Consider the following 7,978-nt stretch of genomic DNA (forward strand, 5'->3'; position numbering starts at 1 on the left):
GGAACGTCTAGATGCTAGTAGACGTAATAGAAGCTCTGGATTTAGTAGAGGAATTCGAGGAACGTTAAAGAGCTTTAGAAGTGCTTTGTTTAGTATTAAAGGGAATAAAAGAGGTTAATAGACTAGAGCCCGGCGAGCTCTAAAGAACCAAAGGGACCTATTTAGCCTCGCGGCGGAGCCAGGCTAGGGCTAAAGAACTATCCCCCTTAATAACGAACGCTCCTTTAGAAGGCATAACCGATATAATAAGAATAACACTATCTAATCTCGAACTAGTAAGAATAAAAGCCCTACCGGCTATATAGCCCTAGCGTATACGCAAATTAGTATAGCTAGCATGAAAATAAAAGAATTCCTTAGCCGCCTATAGCTTTATTATTTCCCTCTATCCTTTACCTATAGCTAAACGATTATAATAACGATCTTAGCTATATTTATTATCTACGCCCCTGTACCTATCTTTATAGAGAGTATCACTGCCTAAACCGATCTATCCCTATTATAATCCCTTATAATCAGCTAACTGCCCTATCGTATACTATCGCTCTTAGTCTATTCCCTAATAATTAGTCATACTCCCCGCCATAACCTTATGCCCCCTAACGTAATATTTTATATCGTCGCCTACCTAACCGACGTTTATAGATCGAAGGATTAAGAGCTCCGGGAGGAGTTTACGCGTTGGTTTAGGAATAGCCGGGACGGATCCGGCCTAACCTTCGAGGGCTACTTTAGAGCTATTATATTATTTAGGGACGAGAACGGCGTAGCATATCACCTTACCACCGCCGGACTAGCATTTAAGTAGTGGGTTATAGAGCATAAGGTTATTACTAAGCGCTACCGCCGTTAATTAACCAAGCTAGGATACGATAACCCCTAGAATAGGAAGTTAGAGCGTACTATATTTGCCCTAGAGTTAATTGCTAATAAGTCTATAAGCGCCGCTAGAGCTAGAGAGATCGCTTTAGAGTACCCGTAGCTATAATTCCTGCTAAATAATAACTAAACTATTACCTAGTGGCCCTAGTATAAGTAGACGTTTAAGTAATACCTCGCTATAGCACGGTATAATGCCCCGCGCGGACTAAACGGTTAGTTTTTATATAGCTTAGCCCGTAGAGCTAGTAGGATTATAGTAACCGAAGCGGGTTCGCTAATACGCGTAGCCCGTACACTAACTAACTAGCAGAGCCCCGTCTTCCGTAATAATAACGTTATAGCGGATATACTCGCTTACGTGGATAAGGCCATTACTATTAGCCTGGCCCTCGCCGATACGGCAGATAAGCTCGGTAACGGAAAGGTCGAGCCCGCCGACTTTATCATAGCCACCTAGGAGCACAGGGACTATATTAAGCAGTATATAACCGTTATTAAAGCCTAACTACAGGGACTAAGAGAGCAACCTATACCAGCTATTCGCTTAGTAACGGATATACTATCCTAAGCCAGCTTAGGACTATCCCCCTCCGTAATAGTCGCCACGCCTAACACCACTATACTCGGAAAACGGGCTTATAATAGTATAGGATCCGGCTAAGCCGCCAAGCGGCTACTTTTTACTATATAAGGTAAAGATAAAATCTGGGTATAGGCCGCGAAAAGCTTCGTAAAGCGCCTTAAAGACTCTAGCCTAATACTAGCACGCATAACGTTCACTATTAACGGGTAGACGCTAGCTATCGTTACTTAGGGTCCGCACGGTATCATCGTACCTATCCCCGTTACTAAATTCGCTATAGACTTTATTAATACCTATATTATAGGTAACGACGTATAGAATACTACTGACCTGCTATTCCTTATCGCTATATGGCGATTAGAGAACCACGTCCAGGTCGCTAAGCTAGAAGATAACGGCTATTTAGACAAGTCGAAGCGTAATATTATAGCCGACCGATTAACTAATAACGTCTAACTCGCTATAGACGCTATTTAACATATCGTAGCTATTAGCGACCACTATAAGGCTAACGGCCGTAAAGGACTGCTCTCCTTATACGACCTAGTCGGTATAGAGCTTAAAGACTATAAGGACGGTATCTAGCTAGAGGACGCAGAGGCTATCCTAGGGATACCCTCGGAGGAATAGGGACTGCCTAATATAGAGCCAGAGGCTCTAGCGATTAAGATCCTATAAGAGGATAACGCCGGAGGGAATTAGTTTATTTGCTTTAGGAGTTTTTATTTTTGTTTCTCCTTCCTTTTAGAGTGTCGTCGTTTCCTTTTATCTATATTTAGCCCCGGGTTAGTAAATATATAATAAAGGGGCGGGCAGCCGGGCGTAATTGCTAGCGCTACGAACGGCGCCTAACGGAGTTAGGACTATACGCTATAGGGCGCTATTCTATACTATAGTTTTTTTTATATTTATTTAGCCTCGGCTAAAAAATAAAGAATTATAACCACGTCTACTATTTATTACTAGTATAATAATCGGCCACGCCGAGTCTAAGTCGGATATCGTAGACCTTAAGAGATATAGAAGCCCGCGGGATATAGGGCTTTATCTCTCCCGGGGTATATACTACGCACCACTATCCGGCACTATACCAGGACCCAAAACCATATAGTTCTAGATTAGTGCTAGCACTATACGGGCACTAAACCCGTATAGCGCTGGATTAGTGCTAGCCCTATACTAGTACTAAACCAGTATAGCGCTGGACCGGTACTAGCACTATCCTAGCACTATACCCAGTATAGCTCCTAGCCTTAGATAGTCCGAGGTTCCCCCGTAGATATACACGACCAGAACCTCGCCCTTCCCTTTAAAGAATCCATCCTATTTACACATCATTTACTGCACCCTAAGGTTACCTAACCCAAATCCTCTTATAGGTCCTATAGTACTGGCTGGCCAGAGATATATACGGTTAGTGCATGTTATAAAGGGTGGATACGCTTTATCGATAAGCTCTACGGGCGCCCTGATCCTGTTTATACTAAAGAAGGGTGGATAGCTATATCTATATATAGACTATCGAGGTCTTAGTAAGGTTACCCGTAAGGACTATACCCCGCTCCCCCTAATATATAAAATTCTTAACTATCTCGCGTCCTTTATAGTTTATACTAAGTTAGATCTTAAGGACGCCTATTATCGCTTAAGAATTCGAGAAGGGGACGAGTAGAAGACGGCTTTTAGAACTAAGTACGGACACTTTAAGTACTTAGTAATACCCTTTAGTCTATATAATACCCCTATTAGTTTTTAGCGTTATATTAACAAAGCCTTAAAGGGTCTTATCGATACTATCTATATTATATACCTAGACGATATCCTGATCTATAGTAAGGACCTTAGTACCTATCGCGTGTATATTAAAGAGATCCTTATACGCTTAAGGTAATAGTCCCTGTTCGTAAACCCTTAAAAGTGCGTGTTTGAGATATAAGAGGTCGAGTTCTTAGGCTTTATATATAGCCGTAATAGTGTTGTTATAGGCCCTAAGAGGGTTAAGGCTATTAAGGATTAGGAGGAACCCACTTCTATTAAGAAGATTTAGGTCTTCCTGGGTTTTACCGGTTTTTATTAACGTTTTATTAAAGGCTACTCTAAGGTCGCTGTCCCTTTTATAGACCTATTAAAGTTAGGAGGCAGACTAGGTACGTTCTAGTTAGGGGATATAAAGAGGGCCGTTTTCGAGAAGTTATAATCGTTATTCTAGTCGGTACCAGTGCTATAGTATTTTAACCTAGCCCTACCTATTTATATAGAACCCGACGCGTCTAACTTCGTACTAGGCGCTATAATTAGCTAGTATAAGGACCGAAGCTAGGGACCCGTGGCGTTTCTATCTAGGAAGCTAAGGGGAGCCGAACTAAACTATCCGACGCTAGACACTAAGTTCATAGCGATTATCGAAGCGTTACGGTAATAGCGCCACTATTTAGCGTATAATTAGACCCCAGTAAAGGTGCTAACTAACTACTTAAACCACCGGTATCTACTAAATAAGCCTTAAATTAAACTTTAATACGCCCGTTAGCTAAAGGAGCTATTAAGCTTTGATTTTAAGATTCGTTACCGCCTAGGCGTTTAGAACCCTATAGATAGGCTCTTATAGAAGCCGTAGCTTATTATGGATTAGGCGGATCTTAAAGCAGAGCGGTAGAAGTATAATAAAAGGAAAGTCCGTAGACTTTAGTTAAGGAAAAGATATTATAGAAAAGGCTCGATAGCTTAGTATCCCAGAGTAATCGTAGTATATTCGTTAACTAAGCGCTAACTTTAAACCAAGACTTTAACTTAAGGGATTAAACTAATCCCTTAACGCATATACAGAGGTAGGTTCGGATCGGTGGTCCGTGCGCGGCCATCGGTCCGACTATATACCGATAGGTCTACGATTATCTCGTTACACTGCCCCCCTCCTAATAAGTCTGGTCCCGCAGACTCGTATTATCGTAATGCCTTTAATTACGCGTTCATCGCGATTAATTACCTCTCTCCATTTAGTTCTATACGAGCCCTCGTTAAAAACCCGTAAAAGAAAAAGAGTAGCCGCTCCTTTATTTACCTGCTTATCGATATTCTATCGCCGACTATGCCTCGTGATTTATCCGAATATCACTATAGAAACTCCGCGATGCATATTATTATTACTTATAGTTATCTAACCCTTCACGGATATTATGCCTAGCCTTAGGTAACCGTTTAGCGATAAGTATATAGCTCCGTTATATAATTCCCCTTATAGTAATTCTAACCTTCCCTTTATAACTATCTTCTATTATCGTTATATCGCCGATCGTATAGTAATAATCTTTATTTACTATTTTATTGATTATTATTATTCTTCCGCTGTCTATTCGCCGTATTATATCGGATACTCTTTATAGGTAGTTATCGCTATAAGCGAACGTCCATTTAATAAGGCTTAGGGATATTTTAGCCTTATCGCCGATAAGGCAACTTATTAGCGTTACGTTACTTATTTAGGCAGCTATATCGAGGTTAAATACCTCGATAAGTCTACTAGCCGAGTAAGCGCTAGCCGCTATGTTACTTACGCTTATAACTAGTAATAATACACCGCCGTATATTCGATAATTCTTCGGCGCTTCTTATTTTTTCTAGCTAAATCTTTTTTTATTAGATTCCGGAGTTTTTAATAGGTACGGCCTAGCTACTCTAGAACTATAATAAGCGTATACTTAATAAGAATAACGACTTAACGCCGATTTAGTGTTAGTATACTTACGCACGTATCTCTAATACCTATAAATAGTTTCGGGCGGTTATCTAGTATAGCGATCGCGAGCTTCCTATTAAGGCTATAAGTTTTTTTTTTTTTTTTTTTTTTTTTTTTTTTTTTTTTCGCTAAGCGTTCGGCGGCCGCGTACTAATTATTAGCAGAATTAGTAGCTTCTTTTAGATAAGGTTTATTATTATTATTATTCTCTTACTCCGCTATCCTAGCTAACTAATCTAGGAGCCTAGCTTAGGCTATACGGTCCTTCTTAGTTGGTTATAGGGGGGGAAAACCTATGGGGTAGAAAAACCTCTATACTCTCCTTATTAGGATTAGTGCCGCGTCGGGGCCTCGGGGGCCCCGGTAGTGACTTAATACGTATCTAGATCACACCTCTAGTCTAGTGGCTAACGGGAAAGTAGCAGGCTAGGGATTTTAGGTTAGCCTAGGGTGCGGTATATTATATAGGGAGCCGAAAGAGGACCGTAGCGGTCCGGTTTTCCGGTTTTCTCCTTATATCGGGGTGGCCGGCTTTATTTACACCTTCCCTTTAGGCAGGGGGTTTAGCAGGAGCTCCTGCCTTTATTATATATGCCTGCCGAATTCGGTAGCCTTCTATAACTATAGTTAGGTTAATTAAAAATTTTAAGGGCCTCCGCCCTCCTTTTTATTTTCCCTCCTTTAACCCTCTCGCGATATTATAGGTTTACCTATAAGCCACCCGCCCCTTTATTCCTATCTCTATGCCCGGCTCTATGCTATAGTTACTAATAATCCGTATTTAGCGGCTTATAAAGAGATAGAGTTATTTTAATATTATCTATTTATAAGTGGTAGCGTGGGCGGGAGGCTAGTGGTTTTAGGGCGGGCTAATAAGATAGGTTATAGTTAAATATATAATAATAATAGTTAGATCGATTAATAAGTAGTAAGCTAGGACCGTTATCGTGAGTAAAGGGGTGCTATAGGGGGTGCGTGTCGGTTCCGGGTCCAGTGCTAATAGTTTCTAAGATACCTCCTAAGAAAAAATAGCCTAAGAAGAAGGGTAATGCTTATTACTACGAGGCCGGTACTTTACGGGTTTTGCCGTGGGTATTCCCGGGGGGGCCCTTAGGGTGCCGGCGTAATACCGATAAGTTACTATTTCTAACTATAAGTAGATATCTTAGGTGCACTAAGCGTCTTAGAGGGGATAAACCGGAGGATATAAAAGTATACGCTAATACTACCGGAAAGGGGGCTATATACTATTAGTATACTAATAGTCGTTAAACTTATAAGGATATAAGTCGGTCTTATAGCGGTGGCTTAGTGGTACTTAGGCGGTGGTAATAGGGTTCTAATAGCTAGTATAGGTCCTGGCTATAGCTCTAAAACACTAATAGCGAGTCCTTAAACGTTATTAGGAGCTTATAGCGGCTATCGTTAAGGGTAGGGACGGATCGGTTATAAGTCGTGTCCCTAGGGGTGCCGAAGCTATACCACGCTAACTTTAGGTAGGCTTATAGTTAGTTTATAGTAGCGGTGGCTTCCTTTAAGCGCGCCGCTAGGCGTGCTCGCCCTACCGGCCACCGCCGCGGCGGAGACGTAACGTTAGCTAGTCTAGAACGTTATCTAAATAGGTTAGAGGGAATAATCGCTATCCTATTAAAGGTGGCTATAAGTCCCCTAGTAGTCTCTTAGCGGTCTTTTTATAGTATAGTGGTGCTAATATAAAGGGATAGGGACGCGAGTATAACGCCGATAATAATAATACTTTTAGTAGCGAGTATAAGGAGGAGGACGATACTAAGGCTAATTAAAGGGTAGATACCGCTATAGTACGCCCCTTTAGTACCGCCGGGGCCCTGGCTTATAGGGCCCTAGAAAGAATACAAAAGTCTTAGTTAGGTGCTATCTCTATTCTATATACTCTATACCGGGGTAGTCCTGCTACGGGACCTCTAATATATAGTTCCTTATAATCTCTAGGGTAAAACGGAAATCGTTTAGGCGGCCGAGATATAGGAACTACTTCGCGATTACTTTAGCCTTTTTAGGGTGGTTTAGTATATTAAAGAGGTCTCCTTTAATCGAAATCGGTCTCCCTACGGCACCGTGGAGGTCTCGCTACGACTCTAGAGTAGTGTTCTGGTATTATAGGATAATATATTCGGCTATCTTAGCCCCTTTATCCCTATAGGGGCACTAGGCGGTAATAAAGCCAGGAACTCTCGCCTTAAAGAGGAAGGCCCTAAGGCCTAGTTTCTTAAAGCGGATCTAGGTAAGGGCGGAGCTTTATAGCTTTAGGAGGCCTTTATATCTCTAGAGTTCTTATTTTCGGGGGTCTTAGTCTAGTACCGCCGTTTTCTTCTATTCTTCCTAGAGGGCGGCGTCCGGGTTACTATTATTTATCTATTTTTAGGCGGTAAAGGATTAGGCGGGCTAGGTCGAGTACTTACTAGGCGATATAATAGCGCCGTGGTGCCGCTAGTACTCTTATAGCGGCCTAGGTGCTAGCCAGGATAAGCCTTTTTATTCCGGTATTTTAGTAGTTAAGAGCTCTCTTAGCTATAAAGCGGGTAAAGTATAGATCGAGGGGGGGGATATACGTCTTTTTTTCTAGGATCCGGATTAGCGTGGCCCTATAGGCTCCTATAATAACCCTAAGGTATTTATTCTAGGCCGAGCTAAGGGCCGCTATAAGGCCGTGGCGGGGCTTATCGGTGATTCTATAAAAGATAGGGGCGTAGTAGGAGATAGCTAGATAGATTACGGCGATATAAAGACGCTAGGCG

This window comes from Sodiomyces alcalophilus (genome assembly GCF_042370955.1).
Source record: "Sodiomyces alcalophilus JCM 7366 unplaced genomic scaffold ACRALscaffold_6, whole genome shotgun sequence".
Classification (NCBI taxonomy): domain Eukaryota; kingdom Fungi; phylum Ascomycota; class Sordariomycetes; order Glomerellales; family Plectosphaerellaceae; genus Sodiomyces; species Sodiomyces alcalophilus.